The sequence below is a fragment of the Felis catus genome, chromosome X (genome assembly GCF_018350175.1).
Source record: "Felis catus isolate Fca126 chromosome X, F.catus_Fca126_mat1.0, whole genome shotgun sequence".
Classification (NCBI taxonomy): Eukaryota; Metazoa; Chordata; class Mammalia; order Carnivora; family Felidae; genus Felis; species Felis catus.
In genome coordinates this window covers 4,503,316-4,517,556 of record NC_058386.1, presented here as the reverse complement: position 1 = coordinate 4,517,556, position 14,241 = coordinate 4,503,316, and the positions used below count along the sequence as shown (strand labels likewise).

General features: G+C 48.1%; 1 protein-coding gene and 1 non-coding gene across 7 annotated transcripts in view; one reads left to right on the top strand and one right to left on the bottom strand.

Moving 5' to 3' along the window:
* LOC101082722 (pseudouridine 5'-phosphatase) overlaps nt 1–14,241 on the top strand; it is a 483,897-nt gene that overhangs the window by 12,705 nt on the left and 456,951 nt on the right. The window lies entirely within an intron of this gene.
* On the bottom strand, nt 7,151–7,256 carry LOC111558812. Its single transcript, XR_002739951.2, has one exon. It is a non-coding gene; the product is annotated as a U6 spliceosomal RNA (small nuclear RNA).

Below are 14,241 nucleotides of genomic sequence, written 5' to 3'. Positions count from 1 at the left end.
CAACGATCACTTTCCCCTAATAAATGAAGTTGATTAAGAACGATGAATCTGAAGTTCACTTCACTGTTCCAGGAGAAGTCAGTTAACATCATCTTAACGTGTGAGTGAAGATTAGTAATTTCAGTGCGCGTTTAAAAGTTTATTTACGGCACTGTGGCCCCAATGGGCGAAATTCAATTAAAGACTGTAAGTCACAAAGTATTAAATAGCACACAAGAGTTTATTTGGTGGTCTTCCTTCCCTTAAACATCACTGAATATCTTGGGCACCGAATGAGCTGCCTGTCCCTTAGGGAAAATCCGTCCTCTACCAGATACTTTTCCCACCCAGCTGATTAAATTTTGCATTTTTTAACACACGTAAATGTCTTTCCACTTAAATCCAATACTCTTTGAACTCGACAAGAATTATCCATTCTGATTATAGGTTCCAGCTTTAAGCAAGTCCTAGGGAGGGCTATGAAAATGGCGTCTGATTGAAGGCGATATCTTTCATGTACTGGGTCTGACTTAGAGTAACATCTTATAAGGCCATAGACGGACATGCCTCAGAAAATGGACATGCGGCCGGCCTTAACTCTGTGTCTATGGACCCTCTACGTGTTCACAGAGAGGAGGTGTCATTAGTTGCCCCTTTGCCACTGGAAGTCAGGACACCAAGCCCGTACCCTTTGATCAGGACTGCTCCTCCATCACTGCTTTTGAGTATCGGTGGTGCACTCTCCATGGACGGAGGGACCCACACCTTGCTGCTCGTGGTTCTTTGCAGAAACCCTGAGTACAGTTCAGTAAAGTCTGAGATTTGCAAACCAACTTAGGTCATGTGAGCATATTCTTTTAAATAAAAGGATCTTGATTGGGGGTGCCTGGGTGGCTCCGTCGGTTGAGCGTCCGACTTCGGCTCCTCAGGTCATGATCTCACGGTTCGTGGGTTTGAGCCCTGCGTCGAGCTCTGTGCTGACAGCTCAGAGCCCGGAGCCTGCTTCGGATTCTGTGTCCTGTGTCTCCCTCTCTCTCTGCCCCTCTCCCATTCATGCTCTGTCTCTCTCTGTCTCAGAAATAAATAAACATTTAAAAAAATTAAAAAAAAAACTACACTGGAATTAAAATAAAAATAAAAAATAAAATAAAAAGGATCTTGATTATTTGTTGATTGCTCTCCTAGTCCCTCCCCATTTTGAAAAATAAGATGTGTAAGGAGACCTTAAGTGGTTGGTTGGGTATGCCCTTGACAGAAAGAAATACCAAATAGATAAAGATTTATTAGAACTCCATGGACCGGACTGGGACTCCCCAAAATTCACCAGTTGAAACCCTTCACTCCCAGGCCCTCAGAATGGGGCTGTGTGTGGAAGTGGGGTCTTTAAAGAGGTGACTAAGGTAAAATGAGGTCAGTAGGGCAGGCCCTGATCCCATAGGGCTGGTGTCCTTGTAAGAAGAAGAGATTAGGGGGTGCCTGCGTGGCTCACTCAGTTAAGCCTCTGACTCTTGATTTGGCTCAGGTCACGATCTCACGGTTTTGTGAGTTCAAGCCCCACGTTGGCTCTGTGCTGATAGCACGGACCCTGCTGGAGATTCTCTCTCTCTCTCTCTCTCTCTCTCTCTCTCTCTCTCTCTCTCTGTGTGTGTGTGTGTGTGTGTGTCACTCCCCTGCTTGCTGTCTTTCTCAAAAATTAATAATAAATAAAAAACCAGGGGGAATTAGGACACGGGCACACACGGAGGGATGGCCACGTGAGGACGCGGGAGAAGACGGTTTACACGCCAAGGAGACAGGCCTCAAGGGGGAACCAGCCTCGGCCCTGCCTGGATCTCAGGCTCACAGCCTGCAGTATTGGGAGTGGGAAAGGTCTGTTAAGCCTCCCGGTCTGTGTTCCTTTGGTATGGCAGACCAGTCCACCCAGGAGTTTAGAATTTTTGATACCCTGAAGGGATCCAGCAGTCTGCACCAAGGTTCGACAATCTTCGCCCTGGGGACGGAATGCTCTGGGATGTACAGACGGAATGCTCTGGGATGTACTGGCTGTGCCAGTGGGAACACCACGGAAGTTTCTCCAGTCTTCCTTGGGTCCTCTTTCCACAGTTGAGTTTTGTGACATTCCTACACACACACACACACACACACAAAACTGCTTAAACAAAAAGCACGCCCTGACAGCCAAAGGAATATGCCTGGACGTGATGCATTTTGTGTCTTTAAAGGAGGAGCACTTTATAGTGATCAGCGCTGAGTTCACCGCAGTGTGATTCCTAGGTGTCACGATGCTTTGCCTCGCCCTAAATTAAAACTGTTTCTGGCGTCGTCTCCCTACTAATGCTTACACTGCTGGTGTTGTATCCCAGCAGGCCCTCTGCGGGGGCTTGCTTCATACCAGTGGTAAGGACAGAAGGCGAGGAGGGGCAGGGCAGGCCACTGAAAGGTAGATCCCGAAGAGAACGGAAGCTGTTCTTTCAGCGGGGAAGGAACGCCTTTCAGCCCTGCATTTTGTGGAGGACATCTGCAGGTTTTTATTTATTCAAAAGGCATAAAAACATATGGACTCATCATGAAACCATAAAGCCTGGGGCCTTCGGAAGCTAATTCTTAGCAGAGTTTACACATCTGCAATATAAGGAAGACACATCCATCTAGAACGCGGTGGTTGTCTGTCCCCTAAAATTCAAGAAGGACTTAAATTACTGATGTTGGTGACACGTGCCAGTGGGACATGGGAAAGAAGCACCCAGCGATTAATGAGATTCGTGCGTCTGCGATTGTGATGTAGCACTAAGAAAGGCCAAGGCCACGGTGTTCTTTAACAGCTGGTGGCCAGCCTCGGGGAAGTGTCACACGTAGTGCCATGAACCGTCTGTAGCTGCCTTTGACCTCCGGTTGTTAAGGTCCTCGTGAACGACATGTTCAGAAAATTTTGTTCTTTCTTACGCTGGGTGTTTGGTCTGCTTGAGACTCACTGTCTCGAGAAGTCCAGTGAAAAAAAGGACTAGAAGTCCAGTGTCCAGTGAAAAAAAGGAAAAACAGGTGGCCGAGAACGTTTCTTATTGTGTTACTTTTCTATTGCCGTAGTCACCAGTTAAGACAACACAGACGTCTTACAACAGCGACATTGTGCAGGCCAGAAATCCCGTATCTGTCTCGCGGGCTGAACTCTTGGTGTCCTTTCTGGAGATGCGTTCCTTTCTGGAGGCTTGGGATTCCCTTGCCTTCTCCAGCCACATGCGGGCGGCCTCATTCCGTGGCTCACAGCCTCTTGCTCGTCTTCAGCCTATCCGCACGCTCCACGTCTCTGACCACTGTTTGGTAATACGGGCGTTTGGGGCCATCCACTTCCCTCCCAGCACTGCCTGCTCCCCGAAGATTTGGGGGTGTCATGTTTTCATTTTCATTCGCCCCACAGGATCTCTGAGTTTCCCTTATAATTTCCTCTTTGGCCTTTGAATATACAGGCACGTTGTGTACTTTCCACGTGTTCTTGCCAATTTCCCCAGTAGGTTTTCTATTACCAGCTTCTATTTTCATCCCACTGTAGATTTGGGAAGTATTTTGTATGATTTCAAGCGTTTGTCAGTTTACGGCACCTTGGCCTAGCATACTGTCTTCCCTGGAGAAGGTGTGTTTTCTCCGGCCAGGGGGAACGTTCCGCAGATGTCTACTAAGTCCGGCTGGTTGGCGGTGTTTACGTAGTTCACGGTGTTGTTAAGTCTAGTCCCCTCTATCCTTGCTGCTTTTAATCTAGTTCTACCCCTTATTAAAAGCGTCATATCCATATCTCCAACTGCTATTGTTGAATGATCTATTTCTCCCAACGGTTTTATCAGTTTCCCTTTTATGTAATTGGGGCTCTATGGTAGAGTTCATACGTGTTTATTTATTTATTTATTTATTTATTTATTTTTTTAAATTTTTTTTCAACATTTATTTATTTTTGGGACAGAGAGAGACAGAGCATGAACGGGGGAGGGGCAGAGAGAGAGGGAGACACAGAATCGGAAACAGGCTCCAGGCTCCGAGCCATCAGCCCAGAGCCTGACGCGGGGCTCGAACTCCCGGACCGCGAGATCGTGACCTGGCTGAAGTCGGAGGCTTAACCGACTGCGCCACCCAGGCGCCCCCATACGTGTTTATAATTGTCGCATCTTTAGAATACGGAATGACCTCTTCATAAAATGCTTCTGTTAGATTTCTTTGCTTTGTAACCGCTACAGGCATTTGTCTTGAATCTCTGTTGTGTGATGTAGCCAATCTGCTTCTCTTTTGGTTGCTGTGCACCTTGCCTATCTTTTCAAACCTCCTTGAAATCTTGTGCATCTCTCGACGTAAACTGGGTCTTGTAGACACGTTATACTTGGAGCATGGTCTTCTTGTTTTAAATTTTTTTTTTCAACGTTTATTTATTTTTGGGACAGAGAGAGACAGAGCATGAACGGGGGAGGGGCAGAGAGAGAGGGAGACACAGAATCGGAAACAGGCTCCAGGCTCTGAGCCATCAGCCCAGAGCCTGACGTGGGGCTCGAACTCATGGACCGCGAGATCGTGACCTGGCTGAAGTCGGACGCTTAACCGACTGCGCCACCCAGGCGCCCCTTTTTTTTTTTAATTTTTTTTTCAACGTTTATTTATTTTTGGGACAGAGACAGAGCATGAACGGGGGAGGGGCAGAGAGAGAGGGAGACACAGAATCGGAAACAGGCTCCAGGCTCTGAGCCATCAGCCCAGAGCCTGACGTGGTCTTCTTGTTTTAAAATCCGTTCTGGCAGGGTTTAGCTTTTAATTGGGGGTTTTAATCATTTACATCAAATGCCACTCCTGATAAAACAGGATGTTTGTATGGCATATTGTTTTGTGTATGTCTTATTTTGTTCCTTTATTTCTTCATGGAGAAGTTATACTGCCTTCTTTCATATTAACTAGATACTTTCTAGTGTACTATTTTCTTAAAAATATATTTTATTGTCAAATTAACATACAATGTGTAGAGTGTGCTGTTGATTTTGGGGGTAGATTCCCATGGTCCATTGCTTACATACAACACCCATACAACATCCCAACAAGTGCCCTCCTCAATGCCCATCACCCACCTCCCCTCCCTCCCATCCCTCATCGACCCTTAGTTTGTTCTCTGTATTTAAGAGTCTCTTATGCTTTGCTTCCTTCCCTCTGTTTGTAACTATTTTTTTTCCTTTCTTTTTCCCCATGCTCTTCTGTTTCTCAAGATCCACATATGAGTGAAAACATAAGGTATCCATCATTTTCTGACTCACTTATTTCACTCAGCATAATACCCTCCAGTTCTATCCAGGTTGCTACAAATGGCCAGATTTCGTTCTTTCTCATTGCTAAGTGGTATTCCATTGTATATATAAACCACATCATGTTTATCCATTCGTCATTTGATGGACATTTAGGCTCTTTCCATAATTTGGCTGTTGAAAGTGCTGCTATGAACATTGGGGTACAAGTGCCCCTATACATCAGTACTCCTGTATCCCTTGGGTAGATTCCTAGCAGTGCTATTGCTGGGTCATAGGGTAGATCTATTTTTAATTTTTTGAGGAACCTCCACACTGTTTTCCACAGTGGCTGCACCAGTTTGCATTTCCACCAACAGTACAAGAGGGTTCCCATTTCTCCACATCCTCGTCAGCATCTGTAGTCTCCTGATTTGTTCATTGTAGCCACTCTGACTGGCATGAGGTGGTATCTCAGTGTGGTTTTCATTTGTATTTCCCTGATGAGGAGTGACGTTGAGCATCTTTTCATGTGTCCTTCGGCCATCTGGATGTCTTCTTTGGAAAAGTGTCTATTCATGTCTTCTGCCCATTTCTTCACTGGACTATTTGTTTTTTGGGTGTTGAGTTTGATAAGTTCTTTGTAGATTTTGGATACTAACCCTTTATCTGATACGTCGTTTGCAGAGATCTTCTTCCATTCTGTCGGTTGTCTTTTAGTTTTGCTGATTCCTTCGCTGTGCAGAAAGTCTTTAGTTTGATGAGGTCCCAGTAGTTCATTTTTGCTTTTGTTTCCCTTGCCTCCGGAGACATGTTGAGTAGGAAGTTGCTGCGGCCAAGATCAAAGAGGTTTTTGCCTGTTTTCTCCTCGAGGATTTTAATGGTTTCCTGTCTCATGTTTAGGTCTTTCATCCATTTTGAGTTTATTTTTGTGTATGGTGTAAGAAAGTGGTACAGGTTCATTCTTGTGCATGTTGCTGTGCAGTTCTCCCAGCACCATTTGTTAAAGAGACTTTTTTTCCATTGGATATTCTTGCCTGCTTTGTCAAAGATTAGTTGGCCATACATTTGTCGGTTCAGTTCTGGGGTCTCTATTCTATTCCATTGGTCTATGTGTCTGTTTTGGGCCAATATCATACTGTGTTGATGATTACAGCTTTGTAGTAGAAGCTAAAGTCTGGGATTGCGATGCCTCTGTTTTGGTTTTCTTCTTCAATATTACTTTGGCTATTTGGGGTCTTTTATGGTTCCATAGAAATTTTAGGATTGCTTGTTCTAGCTTTGAGAAGAATGCCAGTGCAGTTTTGATTGGGATTGCACTGAATGTGTAGATTGCTTTGGGTAATATTGATATTTATATTGACATTTTAACATTATTTATTCTTCTAATCCATGGCATGGAATGTTTTTCCATTTGTTTGTGTCTTCTTCAATTTCCTTCAAAAGCTTTCTCCTTCATAAGTTTTCAGCATACAGGTTTTTCCACTTTGGTTAGGTTTATTCCTAGGTATTTGATGGTTCTTGGTGCAATTGTAAACGGGATCAATTTCTTGATTTCTCTTTCTGTTGCTTCATTATTGGTATAGAGAAATGCAACCAATTTCTGTACATTGATTTTGTACCCTGAGGCTTTGCTGAATTCATGGATCAGTTCTAGCAGTCTTTTGGTGGAGTCTTTAGAGTTTTCCGTATAGAGTATCATGTCCTCTGCGAAAACTGAAAGTTTGACTTTTTCTTGGCCAATTTTGATGCCTTTGATTTCCTTTTGTTGTCTGATTGCTGACGCTAGAACTTCCAACACTATCTTAAACAACAGCGGTGAGAGTGGACATCCTGTTGTGTTCCTGACCCTAGGGGGAAAGCTCAGGTTTTTCCCCATTGAGGATGATACTAGGTGTGGGCTTTCCATAAATGGCTCTTATGAGAAAAGTATGGAGCACTTTCCGAATTTGCCTGTCATCCATGCTTAGGGGCCATGCTAGTCTTCTCTGTGTCGTCCAGTTTTAGTGTATGTGCTGCCGAAGCAAGCACTCTGCCGTTTTAATTCTCCCCTTGTTTCTTTTATTATGTATTATATACGTTCTTAGTTATTTTCTTAGTGGTTGCTCTGAAGATTACAGTTAGCATCTTTTTTTTTTTAATTTTTTTTAGTGTTTATTTACTTTTGAGAGAGAGTTACATAGAGTGTGAGAGACAAAGGGGCAGAGAGAGAGGGAGACCCAGAATCCGAAGCAGGCTCCAGGCACTGACCTGTCAGCACAGAGCCCGACACGGGGCTTGAACCCACAGACCGTGAGATCATGACCGGAGCCGAAGTCAGACGCTCAACCACTGAGCCACCCAGGCGCCCCAATTACAGTTAACATCTTAATGTGTCACCACCTAGTTTGCACTAATGCCAGCTTAGCTTAAAACTTATGCCAAAACTTTGCTCCTACATGGCTCCATCCTCTCCCCCCTCCTTCCTGCTGTTGCTGTCATGAGAATTTCATCGTTCAACATTATGTGCACATAAATAGAGATTTATAATCATTGCTTAGTGTAACTGTCTTTTAAATCGGATTTTAAAAAAAGATTTACAGACAAAAACACATTTATCTTGTCTTTTATGTACCCCCATGGGTAAAATCTCACTCCCCTCCCCCACATTTGTGAACCGTTGCTTTAAGGAATATAAAAAAGTGTTGGAGCATCCCTATTGAGCATAACTTCAGCATAATCTACTAAAATTGCCAAAGAAATTTTTGAGTTGGCCATTGCATAACGAGCCAAAACACAAACATTCAGGTAGAAAAAGTATCGCATGTTTAAAGTATTTCCAAACCTTACTTGATAATAGTTTGCAAAACAAAAAACAAGTTATCTGTCATTTTGGGTTGTAGGCCACCTTCAAGTTAGATCTTTTCTTGGGGTGTAGCTGACAATAGTGTTGATGGAGAAGGGACATAGATATCTAATCGTGCTAGCAAGGGTATCAGTTTGACGTGGGGAGAAGTCTTTTTGGAGACCGTGGTTGAGTTTCCCCGGGCTGCACGGTCAGGGGGCATTACACAGTCTGAGAAAACTTCTGTCACGTTAGACGTCCTGCGTGTGCGAGTGGGCGAGCAGAGTCCAGACGTGCTGCGTGTGCAGTGTTTCTACTTCACCCCAAGCACGGAGGCGCGGCTGTGTCCCCGAGTCCTGCGTCCTGTCACTCAGTGGTGCTTGGGGCTCTCATTCACAATCCGGGGCCGACCCCTTTGCCGTCCCGTAACACAGCGGTGCCCGCTTCAGGGAACACCGGGCTCTCGTCGCCACGTGCATATCCTGAGATTCCGATTCCGCCTCAAGGACTCCACTTGGGACACCTGAGACGAACAAACGTACAACAGGGAGCAGCCATCACTATCTGGGACTAGGGAAAAACTGGTGTGAAAAGCCTGTTTTCTCTGTGCAATCTGCTGAAAGTATGCTTTTAAAAAGAGAACCCGGGCCCTTGAATGGGTCAGTGGTTTGGTAAGTGTCCGACTCTTGATTTCAGCTCAGGTCACCATCTCACAGTTCGTGAGTCCGAGCCCCATGTCAGGCTCGGTGCTCACGGCATGCAGCCTGCTTGGGATTCTCTGTCTCCCTCTCTCTCTCTGCCCCTCCCCTGCGCGTGAGCTCCCTATATCTCTGCCCATCTGTCTCTCTGTCTCAAATAAATAAATGAACGTTGAAACAAAAGGAAAAAGGAGAGAGAAAATATGTGCACATAGAGCTTATATCGATGTTACGCAACATCCTTCTGGACCCTTTCTTCTTCATTACGTGTATCAGCTTCTTGTAGGTACGAATGAACGTAAAAACATTTTAATTTGCGGGACTGATGACTGGCCATCCTTTAGATGCCTCCACTTAAAGATGGTGTAGCTGTGTTGAATTTACACACGCGATGCGGGCTCTTTGCCCCCCTCACTGCCATCACACGGCTCTGGGGTGAACCTTCACGCAGCACAGCAGAGACAACACCCTCCTAGTGGGTAGTGGGACACGTCCCATCATCGTGATGGCAGCCTGGACCCTCCCCTACACCCGTCTCCACCGGCCCCCCTACCTGTGGGTGCTTTGTGTGGGAGGAGCCTCACCGTGTCACGGATGGAGCAGGTCGTCACCCCTGGGAGCCACGGGCCCTTGCTCTGCTTTTCAGTTATCCCGGCCAGCCCACCTTCCCCATAATTCCAAGCATCCTGGAGCCCGCTCTTGTCCAGGATGATGTGTGTGTGCCGCGACGACCCCCCAGGCTCTGTGATACAGGGTCTCCGGTGCCCAGGGACGCCTGGCGCTCCGGAGGGGAGCTCGGGAAGCTGGGGGCCAGCGAAGGCCCCTTCAAGGATGCTCTGGTCCTGTTCCTTCACTTGTGTCTTCATCAGTGACCGTTCTGTATTTTCACACACATCATCTTGAGCACATATTAGGACAAGTGCCTGTGGCTTCATTTCCCCAGTTGACCTTTCGAAAAGCACCCTGTGTTGAGCACGTGCTCTCTTCTGGACAATTCCTACCTGCCACATTTCACCCTCAAACAACCCGAGGTCACAGGGAGCATTCTCCCTACGGCACCCGTGAGGAAGCTGACCCTTCAGCAGGCTTTTTACTTTGACAAGGCGACACCTGTAGGACGCGGCAGCCCCAGCGTGCAGATGCATGTCTCTGTGGCCCCCCAGGTGTGATAGTCCCCGTATGCATTCCGCCTCCTCCACGGGCACAGCTTCTGGCTGCTTCCACTCTGCTTACCCCCAGGACGCCCATGCTCCGAAAGACCCCTTTGCACACTGCACAAACTGCGGCTGATGAAATCTCCCCTCCCCGTCCCCATCCTGCTGTTCTCCCTGCCTGTGCGTCACGGCAGAATGGGCTTCTGTCATTGGGAAGCCTGGCCCTTGTGTCCAGATGCCCGGGCGGTGCGTGCACGGCCTGCGTGGGCCTCAGACTCCCTGTGGGAAAGGCAGAGCTTAACGTCCCTGGAGGACTCCGTATGCTCATGGCCCCCTCTGTGCCTAAATGAGGGGAGGTCTTAAGAGAAATCTTTGGCAGCACTCACTTCTTGGGGAGCCCCTGGCTGACCGTCCAGAGTCTGGAAATACCTTCACTTAATTCCCTCAGCTGGATAACTCTAGTTGCAGGGAATAACACACCAAAGCGTCACTGCGCCAGGCTTCTAGATCAGTCTTTCCAACAAGAGAGAGCAAAACGGCAAATGCGAAAGTCCGAGCCTGGGTTTGCACAGGGAGGACGTCTGGGCTTAAGGAAGGGGATGAAACTTTGCAGCCCACGTGAGTATCTGGGTGCTGGAAGCCATCGGCTGTTGCGGGGACAAACAGGTGTCCCGAGGAGCACCCAGGAGCCCCAGTGAGGGGAGACACTGGGTGACCCGTTCTCTGCATCCTGTATGGTCGGGGTGCTGTGCCCTGGCATCAGTGTGCCCATCTGAGAGCTGGGTATGCCGTGCCCCTAGTCCATACCACGGACGGCTGTCACAGATTCCAGTGCCACTCACCCCATGGGAAATGCCACCAATTATTGACCCTGTCTTACTAATTATTGTAGTAGCCACACATTCTCTGTTGTGTCATGACCGTGAATGCTGATGACACTTCAGCCCCGAGGTTCTAACACTTGTGCAGGCATCACAACTCTTGCACAGGGCTCGTTAAAACCCAAATAGCGTGGGCCCCGGGCTCTCTGGCTCTGTGGGTCTGGGTGGATCCAAGAATTTGCATTTCCTGTGAGGGCCCAGATAATGCTGATGCCGGTGTGGGTGGGACTCCTGGAGAGCCACTGCTTGAGTCCCAGTGCCCGGAACTGACACGGGACAAGGGAATGTGCGGAGGCCGTGTGTGAAAACGGGAGCTCACGGGATTGCATACAGGGCTGCGTGTCAATGCTGGATGGTGCATATGCGGGCTCGCTGCCCTGGAATAAGTCCTGGCCAGTGAGTCTCGTTTCCTTATTTTTATTTATTTTATTCAGATTCACGTACACATTTCCTTTTCTTTTTTTTAAATTTTTTTTTCAACGTTTGTTTATTTTTGGGACAGAGAGAGACAGAGCATGAACGGGCAAGGGGCAGAGAGAGAGGGAGACACAGAATCGGAAACAGGCTCCAGGCTTCGAGCCATCAGCCCAGAGCCCGACGTGGGGCTCGAACTCATGGACCGCGAGACCGTGACCTGGCCGAAGTCGGACGCTTAACCAACTGCGCCACCCAGGTGCCCCCACATTTCCTTTTCTTGATTGTAAGCTGGCCCAGTAGCATTTATGTATCAGTAATGTACCATCAGGCATCAGATACGCGTCGACACCTTGTAGAGCGAGTCCGAGGCTGTGTTTGGGAGATTTATAACTTGAAAAGCACTTCATTGTGACTGCCACCTTCCACAGTTCCTTCCCTGAATTTCCCCCTATTTTAGGAAACATTTGTCTGTAATCCTGCGGTTTCTCAGGGCTCGGATCGTGCCGCCCTGTCTGCCTTCTGCCTCTCTGTCTCTGGCCTTCACCGCCTTGCTGTGTTTCTCAGGACCCACTGCGTATGTCTGTTGCCTCTGATTCCAGACCCCACCGTCACCAACACCCAGCCTTCCCCATGACCTTTGGCACCTGTCCAAGGGCAGGAGAAAGAGCAGGACAAAATGCCAGACGCTCAGGGAGCACAGTGACAAGGGGAGGCCTGGGTGCGGGGAGTAAATTCTCCTATTGGTCTGTGTTTTACCTTTCTTCAGAAAGGGGGGCATCGCGTCTCCTGTGGGTTCTGTGGGAAACACTCTGTGTGATTGTCATGCCACTGGAAGGTTGCTTGGCTGCACCTGCTGGCCACCTGGGGACCCCTGTCCTTGACCTGGCGGGTGCCTAGGGACACCTGGGACTTGCCTAGGGCAAGCTCGTTGCCCTCCTCAAGTCCTGGCAAAGGGCGTTTCTTCCCAGGCCAAAGGTACGAGGCAAGACTGCTAAAAGTCTTTCCTCCTTGGCCACACACGTCATGGTTTCTAAAAGACAACTATGTGTTTGGTTGGCTGAGAACCATCTCTGTGTCACCTGTTGCGTCCACATTCTTGTCCTGTCGGCCGTGGGCCGACCCCAGGGACCTCTCTGTTCCCCAGCAGGAGGAACGCTGTGCTCCGCGAACCCTTTGTGGCCTTGTTCTGCCAGCACTGGCTGTCAGTCTGTTCTCCTCAAGGGAAACCTGAATTCATGTGGCTCGTCCTGCCCCGGCCGCACTTTCAGGGCAGTTCCGAAGCGCAGGGCAAGCGCCGTGTAGTGTTGGGTGATCTTCCAAACGTGTGAAATACTCTTCTCGGCAGTGCTGCAGATCCTCCACTCCTGGAGCCTGCCTGCGTTTTCAGGACTTGACCATGCGATTTGGATGCACGCGGAAAACTTTCTCTGCAACAGCACAGAGATGGCATTTTACAAAGGAAAGTCAACTTCCAAGACACTTTTGTCACATTGGCCTTCACGGGTAGTTTAAAGTGTTCAGTTAGGGGCGCCTGGGTGGCTCAGTCGGGAGGCGTCCGACTTCAGCTCGGGTCATGACCTCGAGGTCTGTGGGTTTGAGCCCCGCGTTGGGCTCTGGGCTGACAGCTCAGGGCCCGGAGCCTGCTTCGGATTCTGTGTCTCCCTCTCTCTCTGCCCCTCCCCGGTTCATGCTCTGTCTCTCGCTCTCAAAAAGAAATAAACATAAAAAAATAATAAAAGTACAGTTAGATCAGCTTTTTTTGTTAAGTTTATTTATTTTGAGAGAGGGAAAGAGAGCACGAGTGGGGGAGGGGCAGAGAGCGAGAAGGAGAGAGAGAGTTCCAAGTAGGGTGCATGGCCAGCGCAGAGCCTCACGCAGGGCTGGATGTCCCGAACCGTGAGATCGTGACCTGATGCTAATTGACGACTTGGACGCTTAACTGACTGAGCCACCCAGGGGCCCCGGTTGGACCAGTTTCAGTGTGTCATTACCTGTCTGACTTCCTTCATCTGGTGTAATTGACCTAAAACCCATTCATGTGGTTGCAGGCACCCAGGGGTTGTATTTTCCTTTCCACTCCTACTCCTTAGGTGGAGACTTAACTCTTTCAGAAACCGCCCCTCTGTTCAGCAAAGCTGTTTCTATACTGGGTTGTGTATTAGCTTGCTAAGGGTGCTATAACAAATTACCACAAATGACTGACTTAATGGCTGCTGGCTTGAAACAACACAGAATTGTTATCATTCCCTTCTGCAGGCCAGACGTACAACATTAGTCTTGGCAGGGTGTTCACAGGCTCTGCTCCTTCAGGGCTCTCTGGAGGAGAATCTAGAGGCCTCCCGCATGCCTTGCCTTGTGACCCTCCCTCGCTCCCAGCTTCTGGTTCTGTGCTCACCCCTCCTTCCCTGACTCTGACCCGCCTGCCTCCCCTTATAAACACCCTCTGGTGACCTGGCGCCTGCTGCATAATCAAGGACCAGCTCCCCATCTCAGGGCACATAATGTGGTCACACTGCACGCTGGGTCACACTTCCTTTTGCCTGTGAGGTGAGATATTCACAGGTTCTGGGGACAACGTTGTAGACATTTTGGGGGGATTGCTATTCTATCTACTGCAGGTTTTTTGGCTCATCATTGAGTTGTAAAGTTCGGTTCCTTGTGCCAGAAAAGTTGTAAAGTTCAGCTCCTTGTGCAAGAAAAGTTGTAAAGTTCGGCTCCTTGTGCGAGAAAAGTTGTAAAGTTCGGCTCCTTGTGCAAGAGAAGTTGTAAAGTTCGGTTCCTTGTGCGAGAAAAGTTGTAAAGTTCAGCTCCTTGTGCAAGAAAAGTTGTAAAGTTCGGCTCCTTGTGCGAGAAAAGTTGTAAAGTTTGGTTCCTTGTGCCAGAAAAGTTGTAAGTTCGGTTCCTAGATACAAGTCGTGTGTGTGCATGTGTCTGTGTTGTAAATATCCTTGCCTTTTGTTTTCTTGCTGGTGGTGTCTTTTAATTTTGACGAAAGCCCCTTTATCCACGTATCCCCTATGCAGGTTGCATTTTGTGTTCTCT